Here is a 24,979-nt window from a genome sequence, read left to right as displayed (position 1 = left end):
CATTGGATGTTAAAAGCTTGATCAATCTGGAAAAGATCCAAGGAAGTACGGAGAAGATCAACTTGAAATTATGAGTATGAATGGATTAAAGGGAAAGGGTACTTCCCAAAAAGTTAGCATGGGAAATCTTAATTGTTGCAATTTATTACAAACTAGTTGACACACTTTGTGGGTCATTTATTACATTTACTATAGGAGCAACATAATGGTTAATTCTTTCTGCATTCTGCTTAGTCATAGAGGATCCAATCTGTTGCAGTGTGAGGTGCATATGAGAATTGAGGGTGCACAGAGTGCAGATATGGTTGGTGAAAGGTGTAGAAAGGAGCCAGTGGGAAAAATTGAGAAATGGAAGAGCAGGGACAAAGTTTGGGAGCAGTTGGATCTAGGTGAGATTACCAGATACATAACAAAATTGCATGGCTTTGATCAGGAGGTGGCCAATAGTATGATTGGTTCATGGAACAATGGCAGAGTGAAGGTGAATGGGGTTTCTTTCATGATCACTAAGCAGGTGATTTTGACTATTGCTAAAATCCTAATTGAGGGTTTTAAGTTTTTTAGGGACAAGAAGCTCTCGACTAATGTTGTGCAGGATTTTGTTAAGGATGAGAAGGAGCTGAAAGCCTTGAAGAAGATTGACACGTACTATGTTCCTAACACCATGAAGAAACTATGGAGGTATGTTCTGAGAGTTGTTTTAGAGTATATTACTTTGGACCCTAGGTTTGATAGGGCTTGTACCCACCATTTTTTTCTTTTGAATCATTTTTGATGCAACCATAAAATTTCTTTTCCTTTTTAATTGTTAACTTCTTTGAGCAAGGCGGTGGTTAGTTTCAAAAAGAAGCCCTTTGATAACCCTGTGTTGCATGAGGGGCTCCTATTGATTATTTATGAGCATTTTAAGGCTCAGACTATAAGCAAGGATCCCCCTCAGATTGAGAATGTAACCTCTGGTAGCTCCAACTACTCTTCAGACTCGGATGACATTTAGAGCTTTAGCTTTGAGGATGACGTGATTTCATTTGCTGATAAAAAAGCCACCCATCAGGTCAAGAACTCGCCTTCCTCCATCACCCCTAGCAAAAAAAGTCCTAGGGATCATGGGCAGAAGAATCTTGTGAAAGATGTGAAGGATGACATTGATGAGGAGGGGGATGTGGAGATGAAAGAGGAAGAAATGGAGATGTAGGAGGAAATTAAGGAGGATCAGGAAGGGAAGAAATGCAAGAGGGAGGGCCTAGAGGAGAAGATTATGCAGGAAGATAGGGACATGTCTTCGCTAACTCTTTCACCTATCCATATTCATGCACAACCTGAGGAATAAAATTTGGATTCTAAGGCCGAGGGTGGGGAGGTGTAGGTAAATAATAGGAGGAAAGCTTGGAAAAACTTTAAAGTCAAGACCTCGAAAATGGGCATTTTTAGAGAGGCCATGATCCCGTAGGTCCTTGTGGATAACCAAGAAGAGATGAGGCTTGAAGAACTCATTGACCTAGCTATTATGGCTATTTTGGACAAAGCTAGGGAAATCTAGCTAAATCTCTTGAACAATGCCTACAATAGCATGATTGATAACTTTAGATCAATCAAGTGGCTTTTCCATGAGCTAGAGGAGGTCAAAGAGCAGGTGGGTCATATGCAGAATAATAGGAATGGTGCAGACTTTGATAAAAGAGATGACAATGGTGAGAGGCTTAGTCTGGTGGAGAGAAGGATCAATACCCTCAAAATCTATAATCATAATCTCTCAAATCAAATGATTTCGATGCTAAGCTCCATTAACAACAACATCATATCCTTAACAGGCCAGATCAAAGACAAAGTAATGAAGGATGATGAGGATGACAAAGACAAGGAAGAAACTAGAATGGGGGTCGACACTGCAAAGGACAATATCAACAATGGTCAGGACTAGGAGGATCAAAGGGCCCTCCAGCAAGATGCAAAGGAGAACAAGATGACCTATGAGGTAGCTCAGGTCATGTAAGACCTAGAGAGAAAGAATGATGACTAATCCTCTGCATGTTCTTTTGTTTCTTTATGTGCCTTAATTTGGCTTTTTGTAAAGGCTTTTGCCCTAGTCATTTCATGTTGTTTCTGTTCCTGGCCTTTTCTTTGGCTTTTGCCTATTGGCTAGGCTATGTGCTTATTTTCAGCCTTTGAACTAAAACTTTTTTGGCTTGGCTTTTCATGCTTATTATCATCCTTGTTAATGTTTTAACTCTTGAGTTTCAAGGTCCTTGTAAAACCTGTTTATCTAATAATAATAAATTATCTTTTCTTATTTGCTAAAAGTGAAATCTACAATATTGAATACACTTAAATAAATCATAAGAAAGATACAATTATTTGTTCATTGCAATAATACAAGGTTCAACAAAGAAGGTGAGAAAAAGAAGTCTCCAAGAGAAGGTGACTCAAGAATTGTACTTGAGAAATCTATTCCAAGTTTGTTGCCTTATTCGAATCCATCAAGAATCTGCAAGTAGACACAAGAAAAACTATGGAGATCTCACCTCCCATCCCATGCATCAATGAGGTCACCCACTAAGCTAAGAGAAATAATAGCCAACTGGGTGACATCCAAATCCAATTCACAATAACATGGATAGAACATAAGGCACTGATCCAATGTATACAAAAATGGGTTTCATCTTGAACCCATGATAAGGGGTGAAGGTGGATCTTCCTTGTAAGAGATTCCAATGAAGAAAATACATAACATGCCTCTTCCAAAGCTAAAATTTAACATTAAACCTCCATACTTCTTTTTCATTATCTACCCCAACAAGATCAATAAGCATTGGCATGCAAGGGCCCATACACCTTGCATTTTGCCTCTTCTCTCCATGAGAAGAGACTCTACACTATCATGGCGTCCAAATAAACCCTTTCCCTAGAAATGGTCATTTATTTCATGTCCAAGGGTGAGCGATGTCATCACTCCCTTCACAATTCCCTCAACAAAACAAAGAGAAGAACAAGAAAAGAGTGGCAAACAAACCCAAAATCCCATCCCTTAGATGATAATACCACAAAAAAAAACTAAACATATGAGAGATATCAACAATCACATACTTAAGCTATTGAAAAAAAAAAAGAATCCATGACAAATGAGGTAACCAGCCTTCACAAGATGTTATGGGACAATGAATTTTTAGAAAACCTTAATCCTCTTGTTTTTCCAAATCCAAAATCTAACTTCTCTAACATAAAAAGTGGGTGAATACACCCTAACTTCTCCAAGGGCCTCTAAATAAGCTTCCAAATCCCACTCACCTAAAATGACAATAAATTTTGAATTGACCCTAAGCCTCTTGGTCATCAACATGTTCCTACCATAAATGAAAGTCTTGGGCAAGAGTATGGAATTGCAAAAGATCACAAATTTGTTCAATTTTCGCACTAAATAGAAAGTATGAAGCCACAATAATGCTTCCCACTTTCCATCACCATAAAGATGGATGGAAAGTTGGATTGCCCACATTTAAGGACTTTGAATGAAGCCTAGACTTTGAATGAAAAGTCCCCTTGGGGCTTCATTTGAAGCTTGGATAGTACAGGTCTCAATCAAAGCCCTAGGCTTCGATCAAAGTGTCATGTAGCACATCAACATTGGTCTTTGATCAAAGCCTAGGGCTTCAATTGAAGCCATGTAGCCACTGGAAATATTAATCAGAAACCATTTTTTTCTTTATCATTTCTATTGGTTACTTGTGGACCCAAGGGCGTAGAGAAAATTTGGTGATGTTGGTAGTGTAAAAAGCATCACCATCTACATTTTTTACTTCTTTTGAGCATTTTGGTATGTATTTTGTTCATTTTTGTGTTTTCTAAAGAATATTTAATTATTTTTTATGAATTTTTTATTCTTTTTAATGAAATTTTAGATTTTTTTAATGTTTCTTAATTAATTTTATGTTTACATGTTAAATTGTAGTTAGTTTTATGTAAATTGATATTTTTTATTATGTTGCATAGTTTTCAACATAATAATATAGTTAGCAAATATTGGAAAAACATAATGAAATGTGTAGTACGAAAAAATAATATGTTTAGAAAATGAAAAACTCTAGGTCTAGATAGAAAATGGAAAACAAAAACCTCTAGGTCGATAGACAATGGAAAACAAAATATAATACTAGGGGATAGAAAATATTGGAAAAATATAAAGTACAGTTGAAAAAACATATTTATTTTTAAACTTTAGTTGAAAAAAATAGTTATTTAATTTTTCTTATTTAGTTTTATGTTTACATGTTAAATTATAGTTAGCTTTATGTAAATTGGTTTTTTGTTTTTAATGTTTCGTAATTTAAAACATAACAATATAGTTAGAAATATTAAAAAAATTATAGTGAAAAATATAGTTTAAAAAATAACAGGTTTAAAAAATGAATTAGGTCTAGATAAAAAATGGAAATTGAAAAACTCTATGTCAAAAGAAAATTGTAAACAAAAATCTAGTAATAGTTGGATAGGAAATATTGGAAAAATATTAAGTATAGTTGAAAAAACATAGTTATTTTCAAACTTTAGTTAATAAAACATAGTTATTTAAACTATAGTTGAAAAAGCATAGTTATTTAAACTATAGATGAAAAAACATAGTTAAAACTATAGTTGGAAAAACTAAACCCTAAACCCTAACCCTAAATCTTAAACCCCAAGCCCTAATCCTTAAGCCATAAACCCTAAACCCTAATTCTTAAACCCTAAGCCAAAAATCATAATCTTAAAACCCTATACCCTAAACCATAAATTATAAACCCTAAACCCTAGACCTTAAACCCTAAACCCTAAAACCTAATTGTTAAACCCTAAACCCTGGGTAATCCTTAAAATCAAAACCAAAAATAGTAAATCTTATACCCTAAATTATAAATCCTATACCCTAAACTAATATCATAAAACCTAAACCCTAAACCTTAATCCTTTAATCGTAAACCCTAAATAGCTAATCCTATAGCCTAAATTGTAAATCATAAAACCTAAACCCTTAATTGTAAACCATAAATTTTAAATCCTAAACCCTAAGTCCTATACCCTAATCCTTAAACCATAAACCCTAAACCTTAAACCTAAACCTAAAACTTTCTCTGTCCTCACTATCAATCTCTCCTCTCACTCTCTCTCCTATCTCACTCTCCTTTTTTTAAAATGATATTTAATTTATTTTTATATGCACATTAACACCTAATTTGACCTACTAACCTATAATAAGACGTAGATTAAGATGTAATATATAGATTGTCTCTCAATAGGATAGACCTCTTAGGGCCTAATATGACCTCTTAATTTAAATAACATATTAACATGTCTAATATAACCTATTAATTCCTAATAGTCCACCTTGAGAGTTTTGCAATATAGGATAGGTATTAGCATTTAATAGGACCTAATTAACATTTAATTTTTACATGTTACCCATGTAGATGGCATCACACTTTAGAGATGAGGTTCAAGGACTAGATTGTGAGTAGCCTCAAGATCAGGGACTAGGACATGAGTAGTCTTAGGATCATAGACTAGGATATGAGAAACCTTTGATTCATGGGCAGCCTCAATATTATGGGAAGCCTCAAGGTTAGTGGGTAGGATAGGGGTAGGGATAGCAAGAGGGATAGGGATAGGGACCACTTGTTCACCCTCACACTCCTAATATGGATAGTATATTCTATTTTGCAACTATGGAGATGACACAACTTAGACAATCAATTGATAGATCTATCGATCATTTATATAGAGGTATTTGTGAGTAGATCTATATGAGTCTTTGAGATCTTAGTCATAGAATGAGATCACAGACTAGATTCACAACATAGTCTATTTATAGGAGTTTTTTAGAGGTCTTGAGTGATTATCAAACAATAGTTTTTCCCATTTTATGAGGGTCAAGCTTAGGTCAAGGCCTAGTAGGTTATGAGATGTGTTGTACCACATATTGCATGCATGACATACCCTCAATTTCTAACAACACATGGTTGTTATCCCAATAATGACCAAATACCATTATATTTTGCACAATAGTTGTACACAAAGTTCCATTTGTTGTACAACATCAACTATTTAGATCTTTTAGGATATTATTGTCAAGGACATGGTAGAGTTGCAAATTGTGATGAGTATCATTTGGATACTTGAACTTGCTATGATCCTCTACAGTTAGTAGGTCAGAGGACTCCAATTATGACCCTAGTGATGGCCACTATTATGGATAGTGTTGTTATTGCTTTCTAGATTGAAGCAATTGATAGGATAGGAGACATTATAGATGTTTCTAGTAGAATTACATCCCACACTCTGGGTAGATATATGATGAGAAGACCTACTCAACCTATAACATCTTTACGGGCATTGTCTAGTACTTCACCTACCATTTCAAGTGATGAGGTCTACAAAGTTGAATGTCTTCCTACTTCGAGAGATGTACATGGCCTTAGTGGGGAGCATAGACATATGGATATGGAATTGTATTTTTTTGATGATTTATTATAGGCATATTCATACATTGTCAATATTCAAAGGATACATGTATAGGAGGTTGCATATAGGATTAGAGATGCACATTAGGGTACATAGGACTTTGGTGATCAGAATTCAACACAACACATGACACATATGTCATCTTAGCACTCAACTATGATAGTTGAGTAAGATTGAGGTTGGCATTAGGGTGGGATCATATATGGAGATGATATATGGTCATAATACCAATGGCTCTAACCACTTCCATCTTAGTCAATCACCACTTCGCACTCTTGATTATTATAGAGGATTGACATGAATAGAGATAATGTTTATGTTGATGACATTGCAACACATGTCATGGATAATCCACTTGCTCCTAAAATTCAAGTGCCTCTTTTATAAATTTTTTTTTGTATAATAGTTGAATACTAATATTTTTCAATGAATAATATTTTTCTATGAATAGGTAGCAGAGCCTATTTCTTCTAGTGTGGGATCAGATCATGGAGAGAGGAGAGACATTGTTGATATGACACCTACTCCTAGTGGGAGTACACATATGATGCATGTGTCACCCACTAGTTCTCATGTGAAATTTAAATTTAGACTTAAATTAATTTAATTTTCATGTATGTATGTATACACACACACACACACACACACACACATGTACATATCTAATGAATTTTTGTGTACATTGAATTTGTAGGGGTCAATTGGTACTTCAAAACCACATGATACTCATCAGTCTTAGTTGGAGGATTGATCTATTCATATGTGCTTGGACGACTCTCTAGTTTATGATGTATACATGATATGTTTAGTTTATCATTTATCTTTTGAGCAAGACATGTACATGTTTATGATTTTATATTTAGATATGTATTGACATGTGTATGTACATGTTAATGGTCCATTTATATTATATGGAATATATTTATATGATTCTTATGATAAGACATTTTATATATGTTTCTACTTTATGTTCCATGTCATATATCTTTGTAGTTTATATTAGACAGTGTGATTGATTATATTTGTGGTTTAAACTCAATTGCATAGTTTAGATTTTGATTGATTTAATTTCTAGGTGATTTAATTTTTATGTTTATAATTATATGTGACTAATTATATTATATAGTTTGGATATTGATCACACATGTGATTGATCAACATTTGTGATCTACATTCAATTATATAGTTTAGATATTAATTACATGTTATTGATTAATTTGTTAGAGTAATAAAGTATTTTCTTATTAATTAATTCATATTGATTTAACTATTATGTCACTTATTATCTCTAGTTTACTTAAGCTAAACTTTGGGCATATAATAATTAATTCTTTTATTAATTATTATCATGCAACCAAGGTTAGTTACCTATTAGGGTTTTGATCTCCTTTTAGAAGGATTGATCTCTTTGTAATTTATAAATTCACTTTTGATAATATAAATCTCTCTTTTTTCTCATCAAGAATGTCTCATCTATGAATCTAGAAATTCTAGCCTCCATAGCTTTTGCTTTTCTCTTTCTATGATAGGTGTTTGCATGCAGGTGATTCTTGGGAGTTGTGGGGTTGATCTTTCATCAACTTCCACATGGTATCAGAGCTCATGCCCCTATTCTATTTATGAGAGATTTGGCTTGGCTTTTAGATCTATGTTTTTCTTTTAAAGGGTTTCCTTTCTTAGAAGATTTTTGTATTGAATCTAGTGGGTGACTAATTTTTAGTGTACTTTGAGCCCAAATTGACATCATTGTTGAGCTCAGAGCAGCCAAAAACCCCTATTTTTGTATAAAATTTCTCTAATTTGGACATAGTTGGAATCTAAGGAAAAATAAATATTGCTCCCAAATTTGGTATGTTTCTTGAGGCGATGATTTTATGTTTTTTTGACATAGAAATTGAGATTTTTAAATATACAAGTCAAGATTTTCAAGCAAAAAAATTTTTAAAAAAAATTTGTGAGGTAATATTGGTACTGGTGGGCACATTTTCTGATGTATTTGGCATGGATCCCAAAGTGGTAATGATTTTAAAATTATTCCATTCTAGCTCTTTTTTTACCTACATGTATTTTTTTGGCCATAACTTTCTCATCCGAACTCCTTTTTTGCAAATGAGATATTATTAGAATGTTGGTTCTGAGCCCCTTCCAGTAGTGGGGGTTATTTTTAGTTTTGATGCTCTTTTTATGAATATTTTGGCTATCAAATTTAGGATTTCTATTTTGCACTCCAAGAGACATATCTTGAGATATTCTATTTTCCAAATTCTACTCTAAGCACATCCCATTTAGTTTTTCAAATTTTTTCATACTGGTGGATATCTTGGTTGTTTTAGGTTTGAAGATCAATTTTGTTGCTTTTGATCATTTTTCACTAGTTGTGCTATCTCTTGTATCAGCCTTATGTTACTTTTGATCTTTACTGAAATCCTTTTGTAGTATTTTTGCAAACACACTTAGATAAAGTGCCACTCTATTACATTTCAAGATCTTTTACATCTTTTTGTTTGGTTGTACTCACACTACATTATAAAGTTCCTTGATGGGTTTCATGTTGGCCATATTTTTCATCTTTCTTTTTCAAGTGAGTCTTCCTTCCATGATATCAACCTCATGATGTGTTGATGACATGTGTCATTATAGGTGTTTGTACTTCTTTTTCACTCTCAATGTTTTTGGTTCTTCTTTTTGTAGGAGATATTCCATTTAGTTTCAATCTTCATGTATTACCTCTTAGCATTATAGGGGGTGTTGGATAATGTTGTCCTTGATGTCACACAAATGTCATATTAGTCATTAGTCTCAAGTTCACCGAGCTCAGACAGTTTGCAATACAATTTACAGTGCCAACCGAGCTCACTCAGTCATCGAAGGAAATGTGGAAGACAGTGTTAACCGAGCTAACTCAGTCAACGAAGGAAATGTGAAAAGCCAATGTTAACCGAGATTCACTCAGTCTCCAAAGGTTAGTTTCCACTAAGCTCACCCGATCATCAAATGAATTATGGAAAAGTCAATGTTAAGTGAGCTTCACTCGGTCTCCAAAGGTTAGTTTCCACCGAGCTCACTTGGTCATCAAATTAATTATGGAAAAGTCAGTGTTAACCGAGCTTCACTTTCCACCGAGCTCACTCAGTTATCTCAGGAAACTCAGTAATTACCAAGTTCTCCCAGTGATTGATGGTTTGTCATGAAGTTCGTTGTATCAACCGAGCTCAGTCGGTTAACACAGGAATTATTTTCTGAACAAAGTTCACCGTGCAGGGTCAGCCAGTATAAGGATTTGCTAATTAATTACTTTTAGTCGACTGTTGTAATTGTTTGTTTTAGTCAGTGATTTGAGCCGACTAAGATAATCTGAAAGGCATATATGGTCATTCAAGTTATGAATTAAAGTTTGTGATTATGAAAAAAAAGTTATGAATGCGAATTATAGTATGAAGAGGAAAATGTTGAGAAAAGTCTAATGAAGGATCAGATGTGTTAAAGGAGCTACAAAGTTGTATTTGATCAGTAAGGATCCAGTCAAGCATAACAGAGATCTGCAATCAGCAAAGATAAGTTGCACATTATATCAGGTCATTTCATTATTTCTTTCTAACCATTGTAACAGTGTATTCAAAATCTCTTAACAGAGTTGGTTTAACAGCCATTCAATAAATCCTCTAACAAGGTGACAGTTCAGTTGAATTGTTCTAAAGACCTCTAGCAAGGCCACTCCTAATAGGGTGATTAAATCCTTTAATAGGGTCACACCTAACAGTGTGTTTTTGTAACCTTTAACAGGGTTGGCTCCTAACAGGGCTCACTTCAGAAGAGTGAAAAAGTTACATTGGTGGTTTTTCCCATATTGGGTTTCCACATTAAATCTGGTGTCTCTTGTGTTCTTAATTGCTAAATTACTTTGTGCATGATATCATATCAGTTCTTAATATTTATCATTTGCTACATTATCAAGTTTCAACATTTTATTAATCAGATCAAGGGTATATTCAGACATCTTAGGGACTATGGAAAGTTTTTGTAGTAACTGATTCACCCCCTCCCCCTCTCAGTTACTCTATTCTCATTTCCAACAATTGGTATCAGAGCTTTTGGTGCTTGCAAGAAAAGATTTCAAAGATCTAAGCCTAAGATCAAGATGTCTTACAAAAGAGAAATTCCAAAACTCAACAGAGATAACTTCTCTGCATGGCAAGGATTGATCAGACTTCATCTGGCTACTGTTGGTGATACTGGACTAAAATACCTTGAAGAAAAATATGGAGAACCTCCTGGCACATTGTCTGCCAATGACATTTCTGAAAAGAAGACTCACAACAATATGATGATAGACATAGCATCCACTCTTAGTTATGAAGAATTTGATGACATTAAGGACTGCACAACTGCTTTTGAGATGTGGAACAAGCTAAAAGAGATCTATGGAGGAGATGATAATGTAAGAAGAGCAAAATAAGAAAGTCTAAGAGGACAATTTGATCAAATGAGGATGAAAGAGGATGAAAACATTGCAAAGTATGTTGAAAGAGTTAAAGCATGTGTGAGTGCAATCAGAGCATCTGGAGGTGATATCAAAGGAGAAATAGTTATAAGCAAAGTTCTCAGAACCTTACTTCCCGTTTATGCAATCAGAGTTTCTGCAATTCAGGAAAGAAGGTGTGAAGCAAATCATCAGATAAATATTGAGGCCATAGTTGGAAGACTAACTGCATTTGAACTAGATAACTTTGATAACTATGTTCCAGCCTCCAAAAACATTGAATCAGCATTTCAAGCCAAGCTCTCACTCAAAGGGAAAAACAAAAAGGAGAATGAATCTCAGTCAAAAAGTGAAGATGAATCAAGCCAAAGTTCACACAGTGATATCAAAGTGATTGAAGCTCTACTAGCAAGAAAATACTCTAGAGGCAGAGGAAAATACAAAGGTAAAGTTCCTCTAATCTATTTTTCTTGTGAAGAAATTGGTCATATTGCAGCAAGGTGTCCAAACAAGCAAAACAATGATGAAAAGAAAGATTACTAATGGAATGGCAAGAAAGACTTCAAAACATTCAAGAACAAAGGTAAGAAATCATGCTTCATGGCTAAAAATTCTAAAGACTCTGATAATAGTGAGGATGAAATTGTTTATATTGTCGTTAAAAATGATTCTAACAGTGATGAGGAAGATAAAATGGCACTTGTCTCTCATATATGTAAGAATGATACATGGATTATAGACAGTGGTTGCTCACATCATATGACTAGTGATAAAACTAAGTTTGATCAGTTTGAAGACTATGATGGTGGCAGTGTAAGGTTTGGTAATAATGAACCTAGTTTCATAAAAGGAAGAGGAAGAATCTATCTAACCAAAGAACTTGTATTTAATAATGCCTATTGGGTTGAAGGTCTTAATCATAATTTGTTAAGCATTGCATAGTTACTCAATACTAGATTTAAGGTGGAATTCATGCATGGAAAAGCAATACTGTTGAATGAGCAAGGAAAGCTAATAGGATCTGGCACCCAAACTGAAGGTAACTTGTTCTATCTAGAACTTGGTAAATGCTCATGTTTTATTTCTCAAATTGAAGAAAGTTGGTTATGGCATAAAAGGTTGTGTCATGTCAATTTTGATAACCTAGTAAAAATAAGCAAATTCAAGAAAGTAAGAGGCATTCCTAACATTAAGAAACCTGAGGTTGGACTATGCAAGAATTGTCAGATTGGTAAAATGGGAAAGACTAGTTTTAAAAGTAAGAACTATCAGTCTGAAGATATATTAGAAATTGTGCATACTAATTTATGTGGACCCATTGGAATAGAAAGCTATACTAGAGAAAAGTTTTTCATTCTTTTTGTTGATGACTACTCAAGAGTGATGATTGTCATGTATCTAAGGAATACATCAGAAGCATTTGAGAAATTCAAATGGTATTTAGCAAGAGTAGAAAAAGAAACAGGAAAAAGACTAAAATGCTTAAGGTCAAATAGAGGTGGTGAATTCGTCTCACATGAATTCAACAACTTCTGCATTGAAAAAGGTATTAAAAGATAGGTCTCAGCACCAGGAACTCCTGAACAAAATGGAATAGCTGAAAGAAGAAACAGATCCATCATGGATTGTGCAAGAACCCTGATGATAGAAAAGAAGGTTGCTATCAAATACTGGAAGGAAGCCATCAGCACTGTAGTTCATACCTTAAACCGAGTATAGTTGAAGAAGGACTCATTCAAAACTCCCTATGAATTATGGTATGGCTACAAACCCAATGTAAGTTATCTAAAAGTATTTGGAAGCAAATGTTATATTTTGAAAGAATCTAGAAAAGGAAAATTTGATGTAAAAGGTGATGAAGGAATATTTTTAGGATATTCTTGCAAAAGCAAAGCATATAGATGTTTAAATCTATCCACTCACAAAGTTATAGAAAGTGCACATGTGAATGTTGATGAGTTTGCAGACAAATCTGAAAAAGAAAACAAAAAGGTACCTGAAGATTACAGAAGATTTGTTTACATTGAACCAGATACTATACCAAGCATACCGTTCACTCAAGAATCCTCAACTCCTGAGTCATCAGTAACCGAGTTGCAAAAAGTTAAAACCGAGCCATAGCAACATTCAGACACTACCGAGCAAGTATTTACCGAGTCTGAAGCACTTGAGCCAATTCTTACCGAACCAAAATAGCCTGAACATGAAATTGAAGCACAAGGAGATAGCAATGAAACTCATTCAAGAAGCAAAGAGCCTATATTAGCTAAATATGTCAGAAGACATCATGCACCGGATCAGATCATTGGAGACAAGTCTGAAGGAACTTTGACAAGAAGCAAATTGAAAAATACTTGTTTACTTGTTGATTTTGAACCTAGAAGCATTAAAGATGCATTGACAAATGATAGTTGGATTGAGGCAATGAACGAGGAAATAGAATAGATAGAGAAGAACAAGACATGGACTCTAGTACCCAGGCCTAAAAATAAGAATTTAATTGGCACCAAGTGGGTATTTAGAAAAAAGTTGATTGAAGATGGTAAAGTATCCAGAAATAAAGCCAGATTGGTATGCAAAGGATACTCTCAAGAAGAAGGCATAGATTATGGAGAAACCTTTGCTCCTATTGCAAGATTGGAAGGAGTCAGAACCTTACTTGTATATGCTACTCATAAAGGATACAGAGTTTATCAGATGGATGTCAAGTCAGCATTCCTCAATGGAATATTGGATGAAGAGGTTTACATTGAACAACCTGAAGGCTTTGTTGATCTAGATAAAAAGGACATGGTCTATAAATTACACAAGGCACTGTATGGTCTGAAACAAGCCCCTAGAGCATGGTATGAAAGATTGCATAACTATCTTCTCAGATTGGTTTTCAAAGAACTAATGATAATAGTAGCTTGTATATAAAGGAAGGACCAGATAATAAAATTGTCTTGGCAAAAATATTTTTAGATGATATTGTTTTCACAAGGCATGATGATCTTTGCAAAGAATTTTCAGAACAAATGAACAAGGAATTTGAAATGTCTATGTTTGGTAAAATAAAATTCTTTGTTGGTCTTCAAATTCAACAAAATAAGAATGGCATCTACATCACTCAATCAAAATACATCAAGGAGATATTGAAAAAGTTTGGTATGGAGGATTGTAAACCTGTTGGAACTCCTATGTGTACTCGATTGAAACTTACCAAAGATGATGAATCCAAAGAGGTAGATCAAACATTGTATAGATCTACGACTAGAAATTGCAATACGTAGTTCATACCAGGCCAGATATTGCCCTTGCAATTGGTATTGTTGCAAGATTTTCAGCAAAGCCAAGAGAAACTCATCTCATGGTAATCAAAAGAATAATGAGATATTTGAAACGAACTAAAGATTATGGCTTATGGTACAAATTTGGAGGTAATTTGGATTTGAAAGTGTTTACTGATGCTGATTGGGCAGGAAACCTTGATGATAGAAAAAGCACAAGTGGAGGAGCATTCTTTCTTGGAAAAAGATTAGTTTCCTAGACAAGGAAAAAGCAGAATTGTACATCCCAGTCTATAGCAGAGGTAGAGTATGTTGCTACAGCAGTAAACTGTTCAAATATTGTTTGGTTTAAGCAGTTATTGTAAGGAATGAAGATGGAAATCAAAGAACCAATTGTCATGTTCTGTGACAATACTAGTGCAATCAACATATCTAAGAATCCAGTGATGCATTCCAAGACCAAGCATATTGCAATAAAATATCATTTTGTCAGAGAATTGGTGCAAGACAAGGAGATCAGATTAGAATATGTCCATACAAAAGAACAAATTGCTGACATATTCACAAAGCCTTTACCTAAGGATGCATTTTTGTATCTCAGAGGTAAGTTAGGGGTCATTCCTCTATCTAAAGTTCACTAAAAATAAGTTCTAGTGATGCATCAATGCATACAGGATTGAAGATCTATCTGTTGATGCAGTTTAATCAAAAATCATTGCATATGAATCAGTACTAAAGGTACATTATAATTCACTTAACTTTTGTTGTCTTTGGCATGTGTTGTCAAAGAGGGAGAGATTTTACTATCATATCCTTTTGAAACTTCTAAAATTTGTGAAGATTTGAAAAGTTTTCCATGAAGTCCCTTAACAGAGGGAGACTATTGAAAGAGGAAGAAGTCTGTTATCTTGTTGAACTTTTTTTTAAAATTTCATTTCTGTTATGACATGTTGTGTTTCCATCAATGCCAAAGAGGGAGATTGTTGGATAATGTTGTCCTTGATGTCACACAAATGTCATATCAGTCATTAGTCTCAAGTTCACCGAGCTCAGACAGTCTGCAATACAATTTACAGTGCCAACTGAGCTTACTTGGTCATTGAAGGAAATGTGGAAGACAGTGTTAACTAAGCTAACTCGATCAACGAAGGAAATGTGAAAAACTAGTGTTAACCGAGATTCACTCGGTCTCCAAAGGTTAGTTTCCACCGAGCTCACCCGGTCATCAAATGAATTATGGAAAAGTCAGTGTTAACTGAGCTTCACTCGATCTCCAAAGGTTAGTTTCCACCGAGCTCACTCGGTCATCAAATAAATTATGGAAAAGTCAGTGTTAACCGAGCTTCACTTTCCACTGAGCTCATTCGCTTATGTCAGGAAACTCAGTAATTACTGAGTTCTCCTAGTGATTGATGGTTTGTCACGAAGTTCGCTGTATCAACCGAGCTCATTCGGTTAACACAGGAATTATTTTCTGAACAAAGTTCACCATGCAAGGTCGGCCAGTATAGGGATTTGCTAATTAATTACTTTTAGCCAACTGTTGTAATTGTTTGTTTTAGTCAGTGATTTGAGCCGACTAAGATAATCTGAAAGGTATATATGGTCATTCAAGTTATGAATTAAAGTGTGTGATTATGAAAAAAAAGTTATGAATGCGAATTATAGTATGAAGAGGCAAATGTTGAGAAAAGTATGATGAAGGATCAGATGTGTTAAAGGAGCTGCAAAGTTGTATTTGATTAGTAAGGATCCAGTCAAGCATAAAAAAGATCTGCAATTAGAAAAGATAAGTTGCACATTATATCAGGTCATTTCATTGTTGCTTTCTAACCATTGTAACAGTGTATTCAAAATCTCTTAACAAAGTTGGTTTAACAGCCATTCAATAAATCCTCTAACAAGGTGACAGTTTAGTTGAATTGTTCTAAAGACCTCTAGCAAGGCCACTCCTAACAGGGTGATTAAATCCTTTAACAAGGTCACACCTAACAGTGTGTTTTTGTAACCTTTAATAGGGTTGGCTCCTAACAGGGCTCACTTCAGAAGAGTGAAAAAGTTACATTGGTGTTTTTTCCCATATTGGGTTTCCACGTTAAATCTGGTGTCTCTTGTGTTCTTAATTGCTAAATTAGTTTGTGCATGATATCATATCAGTTCTTAATATTTATCATTTTCTGCATTATCAAGTTTCAACATTTTATTAATTAGATCAAGGGTATATTCAGACATCTTAGGGACTGTGGAAAGTTTTTGTAGTAACTGATTCACCCCCTCCCCCTCTCAGTTACTCTATTCTCATTTCCAACAGGGGGTTATCTTGGTTTTTTCTTCTTCTTTTTTTCCATTCGATGACATGAGCTATGTATTTTTTATTTGATTCTATGTACTCTATGATTGCAATGACTAGATACATATGCATTTTGGTGAGATGGATCATTTATCATATAGAAATTCTTTCATTTGTATTTTTGGAAGCCATGAAGATACCTTCCATCTTTGATTGATCAGCTCTTCAAACTTAGACTTCTCCACCTATTCATGTTCTATAAAGTGGATGTTCTTTAGATCAATAGTTTGGTAATGTTTGTAGCTTCATGCTTTAGTGGTGTTCTTCATTATCATCCTTTTGTTCCTATCTTCTAGAACATTCTTTCCATCTCTTTCTGGAGTATGGTTTTTTTCATGTGGTTTTCTCTATTCCTCCTCTTTTTAGATATTTCATTATTCTTGGGTACCTCAGTAGGATTTGTTGCCGGTACCCAATTCTTCTTTTAGTAGTAGTTTCTAGGTTTTTAGCTACTCCCTAAGTTTATCTTAAGGGGGGATGTTAGAGTAATAAAGTATTTTCTTATTAATTAAATCATATTTATTTAATAATTAAGTCACTCACTATCTTTATTTTACTTGAGCTAAACTTTGGGAATATAATAATTAATTCTTTTATTAATTATTATCATGCAACCTAGGTTAGTTACCTATTGGGGTTTTGATCTGCATTTATAAGGATTGGTTTCTTTCTAATTTATAAATTAAAACTTTTGATAATACCAATCTTTCTTTTTTCTCATCAAGAATGTCTCATCTATGGATCTGGCAATTTCAGCCTCCATAGCTTTTGCTTCTTTCTTTCTACGATAGGTGTCTATATGTAGGTGATTTTTGGGCACTATATGGTTGATCTTTCATCAACTTCAACATAAATTTCTAAGAGATTAAACATGTTATTGATTTAAGTGATTTAATTTTTTATAATTTAGATTTAAATCCTAAAATCAAATGAACATACACATGCATATGTAAGTCTAGACACATTTTTAAAAATATATATATAATCATCAAATGAATATACACATTTATAAGTCCTAATTTCATGAAAGAAACATAAACATACAATGACATTAAACATGAAATGTTCATAAGCATGTACATGTGCCAAAACATAAAAGTTGAGTAAGCATAAAATTGAAAATGAAATGCACATGCATATATAAGTCCTAGGAATGTGTTTAGATGTATTCATGAAATTAATACATATATGCATGTACCTGTATATATAAGTGGAGTAAACTTGAAATGAACATAAATACACACATTTAAAACTCCTAAGTTGTACATGAAATGAAATGAATGCACATTTAGACATCCTAAACATGGAATGAACACATGCATATATATAAGTGGAGTTAACATGAAATGAACCTAAATACACACACTTATAACTCCTAAGTTGTACATGAAATTTTAAAAATGCACATTTAGACACTTAGAAATGAAATGAAAACATGCATATATAAGTGGACTAAACATGAAATGAACATAACACATGTTTATAACTCCTAAGTTGCACATGAAATGAAAAGACTGCACATTTAGACATCCTAAACTTAAAATGAACACATGCATATATAAGTGGACTAAAAATGAAATGAACATTAATTTTAAATATTCTTTAAGTAAAGATAAAGATGAAATATCTAGGAAAGACCTAAATATGAAATATCTCAAGTGGTTCCTAATGGTTCTACACACTCATAGAGAACACTTAATAATCTTTCACTATCCTCAGTATCTAGTCTCCACTTGCATTGTCCACTTTGATGTTTAACTGGATGTAGAATAATAGAGGCAGCAATAACATGGTGACTATATTGAAGCAGCTTAGTGTTTAATATCTATGGTGACTAGTCCATAGATATGGTTATAATATGAAGAAATCAAAGTGATGTCATCAAAGTTTTCATCTTAATTTGAGCCATTAGTTGTATCAGTAATAACAAGTGGCACCAACCTCCATGAACCTACACGTCCACAATCCTAGTTGATGCAATAAAAATAATTCTTGCCAATGCAATAACAAAAAAAACATGAATAGTCTCTCGTGTACAATGTCCAATTTTGATGATTGGTATTCATAATAGAATGTAAGGATTATGTTTTTTTCTATGAACACCTGAACAAACATATTTAATATATCCATAAATTTTAGAGACAAAAATATGTATATACACATGTACATGTATAAATTAAATAAATTAAAATTATATACTTATGCATGTACATGTACCTGATATCTCCCAAAAGACTCTACTTGGTACTGGTTGACTGATTCTTGATGATGCACCAATCTCATTTTATGAAAAATGTGTCTTGTACTATTCAACAACATCATGTGCATTATTTATAAAAATTTCCTTATAATTCATTTGATACTTTCATAGAGCACATTTGATGCAAGCTCTAACACCATCATGTTCACCTTTGCTATGTCCACTTTCAAAGAAACTTCATACATGTAGTATGCTTTTATTAAAATGATATTTAAAAAGTGCATAAAAAGGTCTAGATGATTTGAGCTATGTAGCACACCCATCTAACCATACATAATGTTTATCAATACTTATGTTCCTTTCTTTCATATATGCATAAAATATCCTCAAACAATGTTATACATAATGAATATCATGTTCTTTATCATCACTTATGTAGAAGTGATACTCTTTCTTGATGATGTGTGCTTCATCTATGCTCTAAATACCATCCAAATCTAACTATGCATGATGATAACACACATGTACCATAATAGTAACCTATTCTAAAAAATAGTAGTATAATTGAGCAGCCTTTTGATGAATGAAAGAATGGTTCTCTACAAAGTCAACAAGTGATAAAATAGTTCCACATGCAAAATCATCTCTAAGTGTTTTAAATTTTGTTCTTTCCACTTTGCAAAAAAATAATGATGAATATACTATTGAATCAAACTTTTAAATCTGACCATAAAAGATCCAATAGTTATCTCCTCTTCAACATATTCTAATATTTTTGTTTCTTTCCCAATTTTACTTTCATTCCTTACATAGCAATAAAACTTCCAATTTATCATTTTTGTGACATCAAAATCATCATTTTTCAATGGGAAAAGAGTCAAATCAGATAATGTGTCACACGTTAGTATAATGCAATTAATTTGACCAACAAGATCACCTATTTTGTCACATTAAATAGATGAAATGAACTGACTTTTTCTACTAGGAGGAGCATTATTATAGCTAAATATATCTTCTAAAAACTTTTCATAAACATGATAGTGAAGATCAAATTCAATATAATAATGACAACAACAAGTTTCAAACTCTTTATGTCTCTGTACATAATATGGCTTCAATGTCTCAAATAATGACTACCCAATCTTTATATTATGGCTTCAATGTCTCAAATAATGACTACCCAATCTTTATATTAGGATTTGCAGTACAAAATGAGACATAAATTTCATGTTGCATTACATCCAACCAATGTTTTTTATGATGTTCATAATTATTATCTCCAACCTTGTATCTTAGAATATCTCTAGTGTTTGATTAAGGACAAGTATTATTATTCCAAAATGATATTACTTAATCTTTGATTCAATCGTTGATCTCTACACATAATTTCCCAATTTCATTCCAAAGTGCTATCGTCCAAAACTATTCTCCACTTAACATATTTTGACACTACTTTTCTACTAAAACCAATCTATGATGAAACAAAAGATATTTGTCTATTTTGAGGTAGATTGTTACTGAGAATAAATTTCTATTAGAAATAGACAATACTAAAAGGAGGGGGGGAGAGTGTGAGGTGAATCAATATTCTAAAAAAAATTTCCCACAATTGAATATTGTTAATTACCTTATAACTTACATGTGACAGTAAACCAACAATGTTTAGTAGTAAATATAACCATGCACAAAGAGAACTAATAACACCATTATTTGTTAACTAGGAAAACCCTAGCCAAGGGAAAACCCTAGTGGGGATGATACCCACAAGATGATCCACTAAACAAAATAATCTTGTTAAGGTTAGTGACCATGTTAGGAGTCTATGAAATACATATAGTGTCTCAAGTCCTTGTTAAAGGACTAAGCCTTGTTAAAAGCCTCAAACTTTTTAGTAGTTCTTTCAACCCTGTTAGGAATTGGTAGAACAAATACAATGTATGCAACAAGAGCTCACTACCCTACCATGCAATATACAATTAAGTTTGTTCACAAGAGTAGGTATACATACAATATTGTCTTATTATTGAATCTCGTACTTACTTTGATCATACATCAAATATCCCATCACATAGGGCTTTCATATCATGTAATATTTCATCATAATAGTTTGCATCACATTTTTTCTTCACATCAATCACATAACTCACTTGTTATCTAAACAAGATATGATCTTTACTTATATCTCACAAACTAATAAATATGTGCTCAAGTAGCCTTAATGACTTCACACAGTTGACCAAATATGAAAATGACTTAGGATAAACATATAGGATTTTTTTTCCATCATGACTTAGTAAATATTTTGTCACCAAAATAATTACATAAGTTGTACAATTCAATTCTTTGATATGCTCTGTTATGTTCTACTAAATACCCAAGCTAGTATTTTGACTGTAACTTGCACTGCACCATCCATACAAGTATGTGCATTGACATACATCATCATGATATTATAAAATTTCAATCCTCAACTATGCATTTCCTAACTTGAACTCATTCATCTATACATGTTGTATATGTCTTTGTTCTACTGCAATCTATCTAACACATAGACAATTGTCTAACTATGATTGTATAAATGAAATACTAAATACATGTTGTCATAAATGACAATACATTAGACATATAACTAGCCATATTTCCAAAAATGTCCCCCTTTGGCATTGATGGAAACATTTGAGAAAATTGGCTGAGTCTCAAAATGATGTCATACAAAAATGAATACAAAAAGTAACTACACAAAAAATTGCCTTCAAATTTTTTATTTTTTTTTTCATGTTTTAATGGATTGTTACATTCTTTATGACTCCTTACAATGGTATATATGTATATTTTCCCTTACATATACATGTATACTTCTTCTTTATACATATAAAATTTTCCTTACATATACTTCTCCCCCTTTGACATCAATGGAAAAGGTGTCAAAACTATATACAAAATTGTGTTTCTTCTTCTTGATCAACTTGTCATTTTGGATAAACAATCTGCAAAACTAAGTTTTAGTCACTCCAGATCTTTCTTACAGTTCTCCTTAACTATTTTAGATATATTGATAAGTGCAAAAAGTTCATAGGATGTCACTTCTACCATGCTCAAGTTAGTATAGGAAAAGTTGTCATAGGAGGGCTTAGCTACAAGACACTCCTTCAATTGCCTCTATAAAATACTAATTTTTAGGTGAAAATTTTTCTCTAAGAGTAGAGAACCTTCTAATTACATGTTTCTTATCAATTTCAATTCCTCTAATATCATTATGGATCTTCTCCACTTTAGTTCTAGAATCTTTAATACTTTCCTCAAGTTACTACAATCTGGTAGTGAGTGTTTGAAGCTCACTCATTTGGCAATCTTATTCTCAAAATCTGACAAGTAATTCTATAACAGTGCATAATGTCCATACAACTTCTTACCTTCAACAATGTTCTTCCTCAATTACTTGATGCATACATCTAATGATTATATATTATTTCTCACATGTGTACATATTGTATCAAATTTAGTTACACCATCCTTAGCTTGTGCTTGTACTGAAGCTACTTCAAAAAAGGTTGTGAATTCTTTATCAAAAGATTTCACCAATTATTTTTCATTTGTCTACAAGTTTGGATTTGTAATAGTTGTGTGAATTATTTTCTACATCCTATCCAAGACTTTTGTCGATGTCCTTTCCAAAGACTTAATAGATTTATTCTTTTGAAGTTATTTACTCAAAGAACTCATCATTCATTTATGATCATCATCATCATCAAATATTGTTGTTATTGTTACTACTAGAGTTGTTGTAGGAATAAGTGTAACTACTTTTAGCTCTGCACTCTTATTTTCTTCCTCAGTATTCTTTATCTATTCTTCTAACCTTTCTCTTTCTTTATGAGCTTCTTTTTGTTTCTCCTCTTCTATCTCTAGTTCTTCTTCTACTTTCTTTTTATTTTCCTCTTCTTTTCTCTTTTCTTATAATTCATTTTTCTCCCTATCTCCTTCCTTTTTTCTTTCTTCTTTCTCTAATCTTTCCTTTTTGCATTCCTCTTTTTGTCTTCTTCATCCTCTTCATTAGAACTTGTGTAGGTAGTAATATTTCCAACAATGTTTGTTCCATATCTAGTAAATGGATTCTCTTTGAAATAAATAATTATGTGTGTACTATCCACTTGCATGGATTTAGTGCCAATAACTATGCAGGGAGGTGACATGGCTTGTTGTTTCTCTTTAACTTCATCTTCATCATTAGTAGGATTACTAGCCTCCACATATAATGGACTTGGTGATTTCTAATGTCCACTCTCCTTGGTGACCTTAGGTCATAGAAGTCATAAATTTTTCTATGGTTTCCTTTGTTTCTTTCCTGACATCCTCATAATTTCCTCCCATAAGAAGAATGGCTCTTCTTTTTTTCTATAGTAGGGGTTCAGTGCCTTTAAAAAATTTGTCCAAGTCTAACTTTGTGTTCGCTTCACATAGTTTGTTAATCATTCTCTCTCTTAGCTTGTTGTCTTCTTCTACTACTCTCTTATTTTTGTTCAGTAACCTATTGTAAAGATCTTTTGGGATATTTCCTTGTATGCTATTGAATCTCTTATTTCTTAAGATCATATTCCCTATAATAGCATTCTCTAGTTGTCTTCTATCCATATTACTATACAAACTATAATATTTATTCAACTATACAAAAATGTCATCATTAATAATCTGCATGTTTAGATTCTTTACCTTTGGTTTCAATGATTTGTTGCATGTTGGTATCATTCCTTCTTCTAATACTTGCTTAGCTAGCTTCTCCTTAGTTTCATCATCACATTCCTCAAAATCACTGATTTTCAACATCATTCTCCTTTTTCCTAGTTCATTGGTGGTCTTCTTGAACCTTTTTCTTAGATGATGGTATAGGTTCTTGTTTGACCTTTACCAATATCTCTAACTTTCTTTGTGCAATAGGTGTATCAACCTTTGGTTGCTTCTTTGTCTGGTCATGATGTGCTCTAACTAGTTACACTTACAAAACTATTGCATAAGCTACTATGGGTGTTTGCATGGTAGGTCCTAAAATTGTTTCACCTTTTGATGGTGCTTCAATAGAAATTGGTGTAACTACTAACACCTTAGATTATCCACTAGATTTCATGTCTAGTGTAATACCTTTTATCTCATCAAATTTTTCTCTAGTGATACTTGATTCCTTGAGGATGGAATCTATCTTCTTCTCCACATTCTTCTTAATTTCCTTGCTGTGAAGTTCAGAATGTACTTCCCTTACCTTTTTCCCATATGTACCCCATCTAGGACATTTAGTGTCCTTCTCAAACTATAATATGATCTTCACATAACCTTCAATAAGTTCTTCACTCATTTCATATCTCATGGGCTCAATGAATTTCACTCTAGGTTCAACTACTTCCATAAAAGTAGTATCAGTGTCCACCATGAAACATATGTCATCCTTATACTTCTCCACCATAGAGCTTTCTATATCTCAGTTTCATTTCCAAATGAAATTTATGTTGAAAAGAGCTTGTTTGAAGTTTAGAAACTATCATGGAACAATCATTATTTTGTTAATATTGTCAAACCTACTACTTGTTGGTGAGACAATTACTTTTTTTTATCTGAATTCTATCATTTTTTTGATTGATGAAGAGGATTTGAAAAGAGAAGATAACAAGAGAACCTAGAGAAAGGTTGATTTATTTAGTGTATAAAAGGAGCACTAAGACCAAGTAAGACATTGATGATATTGTGTTTTTTTCATCTACTTAAGAATAAAGTAAATGATTACTTTAGTTAAGCCAAGAAGAAGTATTTTCATAAAAAGTGTTTGCCAATCTTGACCAAGAAAATAGTGTAAGTCGAGAAAATTCTATTTCAGTCCAAGCAAAAAGTTAGTATATGCCGAGTGTCAATAAAATTTAGTAATTATTGAGCATCAAGGAAATAATATTAGTGACCAAGATGAGAAGACATGGTGTCGAGCAACTAGTGTTGGTTGAGCATTAAAAGATGGTTATTACCAAGTGAATAGTGTAGATGCTGAGTGACAACAAAAAGTGTTAAATCAAATATTTTATGAATCTAAGCCGACTAATTTGATTTCTTGAATTATGTGAAGCATGTAGAAGATAATTATGATGAGTTGGTGGCACAAAATATAAGATAAACTATTTTGAGATGAATTCCATGAATATTGTAGGAGA

This window comes from Cupressus sempervirens, chromosome 8, assembly GCF_028749045.1.
Source record: "Cupressus sempervirens isolate cs-2001-9-10 chromosome 8, ASM2874904v1, whole genome shotgun sequence".
Taxonomy (NCBI): Eukaryota; Viridiplantae; Streptophyta; class Pinopsida; order Cupressales; family Cupressaceae; genus Cupressus; species Cupressus sempervirens.
The sequence above is the reverse complement of the archived record's forward strand: the minus strand, read 5'-3'. Positions refer to the sequence as shown.